This window comes from Sebastes fasciatus, chromosome 8 (assembly GCF_043250625.1).
Source record: "Sebastes fasciatus isolate fSebFas1 chromosome 8, fSebFas1.pri, whole genome shotgun sequence".
Lineage (NCBI taxonomy): Eukaryota > Metazoa > Chordata > Actinopteri > Perciformes > Sebastidae > Sebastes > Sebastes fasciatus.
Window position 1 is genome coordinate 26,767,945 of NC_133802.1, and position 14,183 is coordinate 26,782,127.

Consider the following 14,183-nt stretch of genomic DNA (forward strand, 5'->3'; position numbering starts at 1 on the left):
TTCAAGACGGGACGGCGGGGGGTGAGGAGGCGGAGGGTGAGGAGGGGGGGAGCTGGCAGGGGGTAAACAGGAGGGAGAGGAGAGAAACGGCAAGAGAGAGGGAGGGGAAGGAAGGCTGGCAGAAATTCTACATTTCGTAAACCACTTTGGCATTGTTTCGTCTGGTTAACAGCCGTGCCAGTGCAGCGATTCAAGCTGAGAAATTAAATTGAGAAAGTGACAGACAGAGAGAGACACAGACACAAAATATAAAAGGATTATTGCTGGATAGACGGAGCATGTTTAGGGTGAATGTGAAGGGGATTATTTCAACTTTAGACCGTTTACATCATCAGTTTGATTCATTAAACCAGGCGTGGAAAATGCAGTTTGAACTTGACGAGTTTAGTTTTGGTTTAGTTTATTTGATAGAGTCAGACACTGACACAGATACACTTTAGCTCTGATGTCAATAAGAAAACAACATACATTTTCTGACATGTTTCCACTCTGATCTTTAATACCACAGCTAGGTAGCGAACACCATAAGTACAGCTGAGGGCGATGAGTTCACTAGATTTTAAGGTATTAACATAAACCTAAAGTACTAGACAAATGAACATTTTGTTGTGTTTTGTTTTGTGAGTTACGTGAAGTTTGTCACGTTTGTAAAGTGTTTTCTGTACTTATGGTATGTAGTTTCTGTCAGTATTTTACTTAGTTTACGTACTTATTTTAAGCCCAACCATGACGTTTTTCCAAAACCGAACTAAATGGTTTTGTTGGAAAGAGAGATAACTGGTTGCTCGGTGTGTTCAATCGTAAGGCAAAACGTGTCGGGTGCTCTTGGAAAAATTCAGGATAAACAGGAAGACAATCCAGGCACTCAAAAATATAAAAAAAGTAGCAACATGTAAGAGAATATATTAAAAAGCCTTTATTGTAGTGGCTAAATCATTTAAAAGGCCAACATGTTTCGACCACTGTAGGTGGCAAATGTTTGTAAGCCCTGCCGATGAGATGAGAATGAGGCAGGTGAGTGCAGATGTGTGTGCAACATCTTCGACTTCTCAGAGAACCTTGAAAGGTTCACGTTTGCTCTAATGGTGTAAAATGTGCTTCATGCATAAGCTGCTGCTGGGAACACTGTCGTGTCTCCATACATCCCTGCTCTGTTGGGTTTCACAGAGGATGTATTGGTTTTTCACTCCCACTGACTGGGAGCAAACAGTTCTGTTGTAAAATGTTGTCTTCCACAGATTCCACAGGAAAATAATGTTTTCACTTTGAAAACAACCCCCGGCTGGCTTGTATTCGTGTAACTGGGCCTAAACAAATTAAGTACACAAATGCAATAACGTGAACCGATCCACAGTCGTTGTGACTAAAGACGACAAACTGTCTGTGGGTGTGATTGAAGATGAGACCGATGAGGCGTCACATGAAAAGAAGATACCACTTTCCTGCCTTAACTCCACAGATCTTTGCGATGAGGTGACGTGTCTGAACTTCTTCAAATTAATTCACACCAAACAGAGAGAGAAGAAGAAGAGAGGAGCTGAAGAGAGAATTACTCGTTTCGACAGCAGCCGATCTGTGAGATTTTCAAGAGGCGGTTCAGCTTTTAAGGAACAAGCACTTGAGTACGGAGGCGAGCGATGCCCCATCTGTGTGTTTCATGGAGAGGCTCAGCAGCAGCAGACCAAACACGACAACTTTCTGACAGATGCTGCTCGCTAGCAGCACTTTAATGTAATTTGTTGAAGTGTTCTCATACTGATGTATGCTGAGTGGATGACAAATTTAAGGACACCAGGGGACCGTTTAACTGTGTCTGTCTTTCTAACTAATTTACACTGAAGGATACGAAGATAAGACGTTTCATTAAAGGTAGCTACACTCTCAAGTTATTTTTAGCAGGTATAGCAATATTTAGCACAAAGTGGTTTCCTCTACAGTGAAATAAACAATTTTAAGCTCCACTCACAGTGAGAAGCATGAAGCCTGGGCAGCGCTCAGCTCCAAAGTGCCTGTTTGGCCAGACTCCCTCTGCTGCTATTTGCAGTTTTTGGCCACAGTGCCCATCTCTGTTGTCAGACAGAAACCACTTATCTGTGACGAATTCAACCGTGTTTTATGTGGTTTAAAGCACTCAAAAGGTCGCAGGGAAACCGTGGTTGAGGTTCCACAGGTCAGCTCTCCATCTGTTACGCTGCCAAGCTGACATAGAAATTTAGATCAACACATACCGGGTGCACTGTCACTCGTCAAATGTCGGTCATGTGTTTTTTTTCTCTGTAAATTACTGGGATAACCTTTCAGGCACCGCTAGTGATTTTCTCTATTCACACATGCACTACATTCAGGAACATTTCCGTCTTGCGCCTTTTCACACAAGCATGGCAATGCTGGAATAGATGTGGCAAGGGACAGTCCGGACGATGGCGGTAATGCAACACTAATGCTGTGCTCACACTACGAGCGACAGCAACAGGCTACAAGTCATTTTCAATAGAAGCCGTTGAAATGAAGCTACAAACTGACGGCCAACACACGTCAAAAAATCTAATTTTTTTTGTTTTACCCTGTTCCCTTCCATCTAAAAAAATGCCATTAGCCAGTTCCCAGTGCTATTTAACGACATAATATGTCAACGAGCGCTCGAGCAACACTTCAACGGCGACTCGCTGACAATTTAGCTGGCCAGGCTTGGTCGTTTTGTTGCTTTTGTCGCTCGTAGTGTGAACACAGCATTATGGATGCCAAAAGCCATACAACTCAACAGAAGAAGATGGTGCAAGGTCAGATGTACCGTACGTATACATGTTGGAAAACATTTCTTATTAACATAGAGGTCGTGTAGCTGTTTTTGTCCGGTGCTTATGTTCTTGTAATGTATATATTATTCAACAAATTTGCGAGACAAGTCAAATCACCTGTTAAACCATAATCAGCGGAGTCTTGTGAAAGTGTCTTTTGTCAGATGGACATAACCCTTTACATGCTTGTCCCTGCAATGTCACTGCTTTCATTCACAACACAGCCATACTGGCATTTTCCCTGAAATGTTACGAGGTCTTGAGGTGGGAAATACGCGGTACAGATACATCCCTGCTCCCATTCACACATGACCCCATGCAGAAAATATTCCTTAACATTTCAGGGGTGGGCTGCATGTGTGACGGGGACTCTAGACTACACTTGTGTCGGTGATCCTATGGACCAAACTTGAGGCTCCAGGTATCCTGTATGACACGCTCCAGATTGCAGTCCAAACAAAGATCACAGAGATTCATTTAATTTGAAAGCAAAGTATGTTTTGTACAACAGCCCTAACATACTGTGATGCATGGAGCAAAACAAGCAAGTATTGAACTGTTTCTAGTCCGTAGTAGGCTGTGTGCATCAGTGCAACAGGCTATAATCACTAGTTACGGTTGTTGAAGACACAGTCAGGCAGCAAATCTTTGTTCCTTATTTTGTCGAGTCTAAGTCATCAAACACACGGCTCAGCAACGCTCCTCTCCCCGTGGAACCAGGAGACGCACTGGAAATATTATAGAAAATGCTTGTTATAGAAGTCACGGTAGATAAACTTTTTCCCAAGTTTTACATAGAAACTAGACTTCTTATACATCTGAAGTTCATTTGTTTGCTACATGTGATACAATAACACCAAAATACAAGATTAATGACTGCCTTTAGGCCACTGTGGTTTGAGCTGCAATAGCATCAGTTATATCAGAAATGCAGAATATTTCTTCATTGAAAGAAGAGAGAATGAACGGCACTGAACGCTTTTCTCAGTGGAAAACAATGTTTTCTCTCTTCTCCCGACTGGCATCGGCAAGAGTTTGATTGACAGATGGTTCATCCAATCACCTGCCAAGTATTTTCTGAAAGTGCCTGTCCTTTTCCAAACAGTTTCCAATGACGGCTTCTCAGATGGTTCTGTGTAACAAACCATCTGGTGGGTGAGGTTAATACAACCCTCCCTAAACTCCTAAATATGCAAAATAAAATCTTTTTTCATTCTCAACATCAAATAGTTGCAATTTGCCAACCGATCCTGCCTCAATTTAGAAAAAAGGACAGAAAGAAGAGTGAGTGCAGGAGTAATGGAGCCCTTTATGGACAGTTTGGACGGATATGAAAATGTGAAGATGAAATATGTCAAATTGTTTGAACCCACTTGTTGGCGAGTAAACAGAAAAGCTGCAAACATGAAGAAGAGTCATTTTCATCCTGGTATAGAAGAGGCAAAATGTCGTCAGGGACTTTGGCAGCATTCAAATGCTTTGTTGCTCTTTACTGTTTGGACCAGAGCACCTGGTGTCCACTCTGAGCCACAACTCTGTAATTACAAACAGTCCAGTTTGGTGCCAGAATGCGGATTGGCACTCACTACGCCAGTCAGTGTAAGCGCCCACACTTTGGCCTTTGTAGTATTACGCGGCAGCCATCTTAGCTCCAAAGTCCTGCTCTGTGGATGTTGCTCAGTAACTTGTGTCTCTGCGCCAGCTGGCTGGCCGGAACGCCACACATCTAACCATGGAGATGTTATGGAGGAAAAACACTGTGAGTCTGCAGCCAAAACTTGTTGAGTCCAGCGAGGATGCTGCACCAGACCTGGCTGAGACCAGCAGTGTGTGGTAGAGGGGCAAATTGGTCTCTGTGCTTCCTTTAAAATAGATTTCTCCCTGTACATCAGTTCAAACAAAAGGATTAAGATCAAGAGTTTCTGTTTTTTAAACTCGTTCTGGCTCACCGTCAGACAATCCACACAGTGTTCCCTGATTACACAACAATGAAATGTTCACATCTGCAAATGCACAGAGTTAAAAATCACATTTTCTGTGCTTGTTTAAATCCTGCTCATCTCTGCATCTCTCTCTCTGGCACATTACCTTGAAATCCTCCACTTCCTCCACCAGTTGGTTAGAAAAAATCCAATTTATCCGGCTCTCATAATGCAGCGGAGGACGAAGTTGTGTGCGACAAAAATAAACACACAGAATGTCCTTGCAACATAATGCAATTTTTGTTTCACTAAAGTGTTGATACAAATAATAATGCGGTTTTCAAAGCGTAGCACAGCTTTTCATCTTTGAGTGATTTGTGGAGCACAAATGTACAACGCACGAGTCATTACCTCCTTAAGACAAACCTCACTTTGTTGTGTGCGGCTGTATATTTCAGACAAAACAGAAAAAAACCTCACAATTGCATTTAAATTACAAGGTCGCCTTTTTTTGCATCATTTGTTATTCCCCGGCCCCCCCGAGGCTTTCCCATGCCCACTTTTTTGGCATCTCTGTGCACCAGAGTGTAACAGCCAGCCATCCAGCCAATGAACCAGGAAGCCAGCTATCCCGCCTGCCTGCCAGCTCTCTCTCCTCTCAGGCCGACAGACAGGGGAGGAATGGGCTCTGCTTCTAGGAGCTAATGGTTCATGCCCTCCTCCCAGTGCTGAAAACGGACTGGAATGTTGTTTACCTCAAACACACCAGGCCGTCATTATAATAACCGTCAATAATAAACGGTAAATTGATAGTTATTAAACTTTAATTAATAGTATTTTACTGTTAACAAACAATGAAATTATAATTAATAATGCTTACTAAATATTAGTAATGCTATAGTTTCTGTTAATTTATCATTACTTTGTATAACATAAAATAATTCGATTATAAATTATTAGGGCTGTCAAAGTTAACGCAATAATAACGCATTAACGCAAATTTGTTTTAATGCCATCATTTCTTAAATGCATTAAAGTGGCAGTAGGCAGTATATTTTTGGCATCATTGGGCAAAACTTCCATAATAACCTTTCAGCATATTGTAATTCAAGTGCTCTGAGAGAAAACTATACACCTGCACCTCCTCATGGCTCTGTTTTCAGGCTTTCGAAAATCTAGCCTGTGATGGGAGACTTTGACCAATCACAGGTCATTTCAGAGAGAGAGCGTTCCTATTGGCCGGAACTTGTCGTTCCTTCAACAGATTTTACAATGGCGGCCACGTCACAAACTTTCACATTTTACAGCTAAACCGTGCACTAAAAGATGATTCTGAAAACATTTGAGGCGAGAAATAGGCATTAACGTAACAGAATATTGATACATATTTGATCAGCGCTGCCTAGTTGGACCATTTGGTCGGAGTTCACGAGTGATTGACAGCCGACCCTCAGATCAGCTCTTACTGCTTGTTTTCCTCCGGTCTGTGAAATCTTGCAGATGCCGTTAGGAGCACCGGAGGACACAGAGGCACATGATTTTTTTCAGGTTACCTGTTTCATGTACTACTGTCACGATATAGCGATTTTATAAAAATAACTTTTTTTAATCATATTTGCTCCAATCTCGCCTACTTCAGCTTTAATGTAGTACATAAAATGTTGTAATGCGTGCAACAATAAATTACATTACATTATAAATAACGTAAATTATAGCATTACTAATAGTTAGTAGTCATTATTAATTATCATTTCATTGTTTGTCAACAGTAAAAGAAGTATTAACTAAGTTTAATTAACTATCATTTACCATTTATTAATGATGGTTATTATAAAGTGTTCATCTGATTTATTAGATTTTTTTTTTTTTACAGACAAAACAAAAGTAAACCAGGAGTGACAGCTTGAGAATAGATACAAATCTGACTTTGGGGACACAGTGTTGGTGTTGTCACCAACAACTTATCCAAACAGTGTGAGAATGAAAAGATCAATATCATTAAATGAACAACAGTGGAGTGGTTTTGGTGCTGAAAAATTCAAACGGGATCTATCAGCATTTTATGAGTCGGCTGCTGAAAACGTGGCCCAGTAACCACAAACAAAGCCAGAATGTGTTCGGCGCCTCAAGTGACATGAATGTCAAATATTTTATTGACTTTAAATAATTGTCCTCAGTTGTGACAGTTTTTTGTTGTTTTTCTATGTTTCTCTGAGGACAGGCGGCGTCCCCGGAGGAGTCAACTTGGCGCCACAAATGACGTTTGACTAAAATGTCTGATTCGCCTTTTATTTCCAAGAATGCAGACATCAATCTTGACGTGTTTAATGCTTTACAATATCTGTCACTGGAGACAGTCAGTGTGACCCTACAAACATAAAAAAAAAAAACTGGCAGAGGGGCCAACCTCGGCGCCACACGAGACATTAGATTTGAGTTCCTTGTCCAAAATTTAATGGAAGGATCGGCATTATACGCCAACTGGGACATTCAGAAAGACTGTTGATGTCTATGTTGATGTATTTAATGCCTTTCAGTGTCTATCATGCAGTGTGGCCCAAGGTATTCACAGATGGGGCCCGACGCACCATTGAGAGCCCAGATCAGGACTGAATAGAGTGACAATAAAGGTGAAGTGGGAGGTCCATTCAGGCCCATTCAAAGGACTCTCACAAACACACATACACACACAAGGGTTTGATGATGAATGATGTCACAAAGGTCAAAGGTTGTTCGTAGGGTCACAGAGTTGTGTGTCAGAGCGCGGTCAAGGTCAAGATGAAGAGAGTTCAAGTTCAGGTGTAACTTTGTTGTTGGTAAAGGTTTAGAGAGTATAACATGCAGGAATTTCCCTAAAAAACTATGTATAGACAAAAATAATCCCTCTCAATCATCGCTTATGACCCACTAGAAGTGTGTGCCTCAGCCCTCTGCCTGTATTTTCTCTTTTCTTCTTATTTTTCTGTGTTCTGGACGTTTCTGGGCGTCTGTAAACAGCCTTTGTGCCGAAGTGTAGTCGTGTTTATTTGTGCTTTAGAACATAACCACTGTGAAACAATCAGATTCACTGCTTTGTTCTCACTAAAGGTTGGCCCACGAAAACATTTTTCAAATCTTAACAGATGTTGAAAATGTGAGTGACCCCACACAACCCACACATAACGACCCGTTATGTTAAATTTACATAACATAACAGTTTTGTCCCTATAGTGTGTGGTGAGCAATGATTCGGCCAAAACAGCTAAACACAGACTAACCGTTCATGAACAAAAAGAGTTCCTGGCAGGAAGAATTAGCTATGTTAGTTTTTGCATTACTTTGAACTTTGTTCAACTCAGGTTGTTGCCACAAATCAACAAGTTGGTCCTCCATTTCTGAGTCCATCTTACTACTACTTTATGCTTCGCATTTCGCATGAGCCGCGGCGGCCGGTTGTTGTCCTTCCGCTTCAGCCAGCTTGGTTCTCAATTGGCTATTGTTCTATCCCACATGACTGCATCATCAGCTGTCCTCGGGGTTCCCCACACATAACAGGGTAGCCGATCGTAAATATCAAACATGTTTAATATTTATGATTTGAAATCGGTGCGGCCGGGATGGACTTCTGAGCCGATCGGGGGATGTGAAAAACACTCTTATCAGACCTCACACCACAGAGGAATATCTGTCAGGATATATATATTGTCAGGATGGGGAATCAGACCCAAAATCACCTTGATTCCCGTGTAGTGTGTACCCGGCATAACGCCGCTCCCTCTCTTCATTCACTCTGTAGCTCGCTCGACCAACGCTGCTCTCTCTCTTTTGTTGAGCCGTGGAGGAGTGGCCAATTTTGAATACCGTGTGTTTACAAACACCAACCAACAACTATAACATATTATACCTTTAATAAGAAAGAGTCTTGTGTAAAGCTTTAGACACCTGACCCTTGCAGCTACGTGGATAAGGAAAGTATAATTTGTGCTTTAAGGATTTGGATTCGCCACACAATGGATCCCCAATTCAAGGTTTTGTTGTTTTCATTGTCACTGCTTTTCAACATTGTCTTACTAGCGTTGAAATCTAGCAAAGTCACAGATAAAAAAAAAAACGCGAGAACTCTTTGATGCAAATTGCAAAAGTTATATCTCTCTCAATGCTTTGAAAATTGTGGCTTTTAATAGGTAACAAGAAAATGTCTAAAGAATGATGATTTCTGCACTGAAAATATTTTTTCATCAAGGAAAAACCTAATTTCATAGCTCTCACTAAAGGAGACAACAGTATTATTGTTCACTTGTTAAATACAATTTCTTCCCGTCCTTTGGCTCTTTTGAAATTATTCAAGTGCTCAAATAACTCTCGGGGTCTGATGTGTGGAAGTGAGTGAACAATGCAACACTTACTGGAGTAGAAATCCCTCCTGAATGTTCAGTCAGCGCTGTAAAGGGCAGCAGGTTGAGTACTAATAGTAGTACTCTGGCTGGCTCAACCAGGCATGCTGTGTATTGTTGTCAGTGACCTTCAAAGCACCGCAGACCTACAGGAGACTATCCAGGAAGTAGAGAACCACCCCCCTGTTGATTATCTGTGGATGTATGACTTCTCACCAAGCCTTTTTGATAGGTTCGCTTTGCCCCCAGGTCATGAAACCTGTCAGAGTAGATGAACTGATCTTTCATATGTATGTAACGGCTGCAGTATGGAAGAAAAAGCCGACGTTCTCCGTGCGTTTGAACAGGTCAGCTGTTCTATAGACACTAAATGTGTAAAAAGATTCTATAATAGGGCTGTCAATCGATTAATTGCAAATTATTCGCAAATTTTTTTATCTGTTCAAAATGTACCTTAAAGGGAGATTTGTAAAGTATTTAATACTCTTATCAACATGGGAGTGGGCAAATATTAGCTTTATGCAAATGTATGTATATATTTATTTTCGGAAATCAATTAACAAACTCAAAACAATGACAAATATTGTCCAGAAACCCTCACAGGTACTGCATTTAGCATAAAAATATGCTCAACTCATACAGTAACATGGCAAACTGAAGCCCAACAGGCAACAACAGCTTTTGTACCAGGAGAGACTTCAGAGAGCAGTTCCAAAGCATACTGGAGCACACGGATTTAAGGCAGTAAACTTTATTAAATACTAACGTTTCGACGCCAACTGTTGGCTAATTGTAACACAAAATGCCGAACTTGAGGCTTCAAAACCGTAGTCCACAAACCAACGGGTGACGTCATGGTGACTACGTCTACTTCTTATATACAGTCTATGTGCTTATCTCTACAGTACATTGTCAAACTTGGCTCTGCTTTTATACTGTACATTCCACCTACGCGTAGGCTGTTATCAAGTGAGGATATCATTGTAAATGTGTTGGTGGTACCATGGTAACATGCTAATTTTAGTAAACTAACACTGACATTAGTAAGTTAACATGCCTATAATTAGCAACTTGTTGGTTATTTTCTTTTAGTCGTGCTACTAAAATGACTGGTAGCATGGATAAAAAAGCCAATTAGGCGTTTATCATACACTTACCCTTCCAGTTACTCCAGTGTGAGATTTGTTCATATTACAGTTTTTAATAGACTAAAGTGTTTCTGGTCATTAAATCCTCCAGTGTTTCAGCTGTGTGTGTTTGTAGACGGCTGCACAGTTCAGTGCATCCAGAGGCTTTAGAAGCAGGTGGGGTGTTAGAATAAGTAGAGCCGGTGGTGCGCCGGTTCAACTGGGAGGCACATCACAAAGAAACAGTCACATGCATCCAAACACATTAGAGCACGTTAGAGCAGTGTGGTGTGGCATGTGTGTGGCGTGCCTGCGTGTCACGGCAACCATGTGAATCGTAGTTGAAACCTAAATGTTGTGGAAAGACGTTGGGAAAATAGTGAGCGAATTTCTTGCTTGAACTTCTGATTTTGTGCTCGGGTGAGCATGTCTGGAGGCGGAGACGTGTGTTTGTGTGTGTGTGTGTGTGTGTGTGTGTGTGTGTGTGTGTGTGTGTGTGTGTGTATGCTAAACCACCACGCAAAAGAGATTTGGTTGTTTTTTGATACAGCAATGGCAGCACAGCAGTGCATGTTGGTTAACTCACGCTCCATGCTGTGTTAAACACACACACACACACACACACACACATGGTGCCTGCATGTGGTAGCTTCAGTTGAGTCACAGTTGTCTTGTCACCCCTCCTTGCTATGAACCTATTTGACCCGGCCACACACACCTACACAAACAAAACGCAACACTCACCAGAGGCAAACATGTATTAGTATCCCCTAAAGGAAGTAAAAAAAAAAAAAAAAGATGAAATAACAAACACTCAATGGCTCTTTTTCATCCTGACACGCACTAAAAACACACACCTCTTTTCTTACCTCCTGAAGTGTAGACATTCACACCCGTCGGCGACTCTGACAACGGGGCTCATCTGTCATCACACACACACACACACATAATACACACATGTACACACACAGAGGGGGAGAAAATAATGACCAGTGTGTGTGTGTGTGTGTGTGTGTGTGTGTGTGTATATGTGTGAGCGTGTGTGTGCAAACAGCATGCACATTCCTGGAGCCGCTGACCCGGGCTCTGTGGGTAACCATGACGACCACTGCTTCACCATGGAGACGACCGTTACTCCCTTTACTCGCCCTCTTCTCCTCCTCCTCCTCCTCCTCCTCCTCCTCTCTTGCTCCCTACTCCCCCCCATCCTGTTCGCCTCCCTCAGTGTCTCCCTCTGTTCACCAGTGATACCAGTCGATCCTCAAAACACCAGCCAGGTGTACTCACCATCACTCTGTTGCTCTCACTGTCCATCTCTCCTTGCCCCCCCCCACCCACCCTGTATTTCTATTTTCTCTCACGTTCCTTCTTTCCTCTCGTCTTGATTCAGCGTATTTCACTCAATTACTGTGTTCACTATTTCTTTATAATAATAGTTCTATTAAAGCAGTCTTTTTCCAAAGACTGGGTCGCGACCATAGACCATAAGAAGTGGACGTAGGCACCGTGATGTCACCCATTGGTTTGCGGACTGCCGCGTTGAAGCCTCGAGTTTGTGTTTTGGCCGTCGCCATCTTGGGATTTTTTGCAACCAGAAGTGATACGAGAGGGTGGAGAAAGTACAACCTGAATAAGACATTTTTAGGCGACCAAAATGTTACACAATTAGCTTTCATGAACTGAAAAGTGAAAGGGTTAAAGATGTAAGACAAAAACACGGACAACTGTCAGACCGGACGACGCTGTGGTAGCGACCTGTCAAGCACAAGATAGCCACGCCCTAAAGCATCCCCTGCTTTATTGTCTATTTGACTCTAAATGGGACCATAATTTACTAAATGAACATCATGCTGTATCGAAGGAGACTTGAAACTAGCGATTGAGACCATAAACTCATGTTTACAATGTTTACTGAGGTAATAAATCAAGTGAGAAGTAGGGTCATTTTCTCATAGATTTCTATACAATCAGATTTCTCTTTGCAACCAGAGGAGTCGCCCCCTGCTGGCTATTAGAAAGAATGCAAGTTTAAGAGACTTAAGCATTGGCTTCACTTCTCAGACCCCGGAGGTTGCCACCTGGGACACACACACACACACACACACACACACACACACACACACACACACACTGTAGTTTATTTTGAGTTGATCCCACATACACCGTCCTCCTGCTTTGGTGCACACTAGAGCACCAAATGTGTATTAAACGTTGAAAATAGTTCCCAGCAAATGCACTTTTTTTAATCCTGCCTGAGTAATATTTGCTACAAACTGCAGTACCCAGCTGTTTGAGGAAATAGTTCAGCCTTTTTTAAAAGACTTTAAGTATATATTTGGGACCTATTTTCAAATATTCATGTTTTTTATGGCTGTATGCTGGCGATAGCCATAGCTGGAGGCATTTTGTTTTTGGGTTGTTCGTCCGTCCGGTCCAGTCTCGTGAACACGATATCTCAGGAACGCCTGCAGGGAATTTCTTCAAATTTGGCACAGACGTCCACTTGGGATTCCCCTCAAGGATGAAATGATTAGATTTTGATGGTCAAAGGTCTCTGACCTCACAAAACACGTTTTTTGCCATAACTCAAGAATTGATATGCTAATTATGGCAATTTCACAGAAATGTCTAACGGGATAAATGATGAAGTGATGATATCTTGGACAGACACAGATGTAAGCTGTTGTAATTCTATTTAATAGTTAATAGGTTGGAGGTGAATGCACAGACAGGTTAGGGACGTTGTGGAGTGTTGGGAGACGAACTAACGCACTGTTTGTTTTGGTCTTTTCAGGGGATTTGTTGACCATAAAAGGAACACACAGTATAGACTAACTAAACTGTTGTTTCTACGTTTCTCAGCAAGAGTTTTATCAAAAAAGAAATGTAATGAGTGGATGAAAACAGCACATGGTTCGTTCAAATTCAAAGGCACCTCTGAGCATTGGCAGCCTTGAATAGCAGCACCAGGTAACAGTCTGAGGTGACATTTGCAAACCACAAACAACACTTTGATGCTTACCAATCTGGCTGGTCTGTGATTGTTTATTCCAAAGAAAACCAAAGGGACTCACTCAAAGGAAAAAGATCTGACACTGGCGAGCTTTCTGTTTTTGTCACTTTGTCACTTTCTGTGAGTCAACAGGTTTTCCCACCAGTGATCATAGCTGACATCTAGCGTGAATCTACAGCTTCTTAATCAGTGTGAAGACTGTGTGAGCCCCAGTTCATGATTTAGGTCGTCAAATTGTTGTCAAATTGTTATCATACACCGTACGTAGCTATACCTACGAAATGCACTGTAATTCGAATATATCCCACAAAATCAATAGTGTGAAGAGCGACAAATGCCTCGTAGGAAGGAGGAGGTCGGGGTGGATGAGTGGATCCAAATACACCAGACTTTCACCCAGGAGACCGGTGTTCGTATCCTGTGTGAAACCAAAACTCAACGTTGATTTATTTGTCACTTAACTTCCATACCTCAAGTTTCGCCAATTCCGTAGCTATTTTAATTCAAACCATGATCTTTTCCTAAACCTAGCTAAGGCCGTCCCATCCTACATTTACAATTACGACATATTTACTGCTGCAGATATTCCGTATCATAACAACCAGTTGCAACCAAAGCGTCTCAGCTGAAAAAAAACGCTGCGCCTCACTGCCCTTCTGTGCATTAAAACTGTCATCTTTGTCTTTTATAAAGCAGCCATATACCTAAAAACTATAAAGCTTATTTATAGAGCACTAAAGTCAGGATAAATTAAGTCCTTTGCAGTGTCAATAATACCGCATACCGCGCTGTTGAGCCAATCATTGTCACCGCAGGGGAAATTCCTTCACCGCGACAGCCTTAATGACGTAGTGACTCCTCGCAGGGCTAGTTACGACTAGCTGTCTCTGGATCTGAACTAATCGCTCTTCCTGTGTCACGTGGTCTAAGTTTCCAACAAAAATCTATGA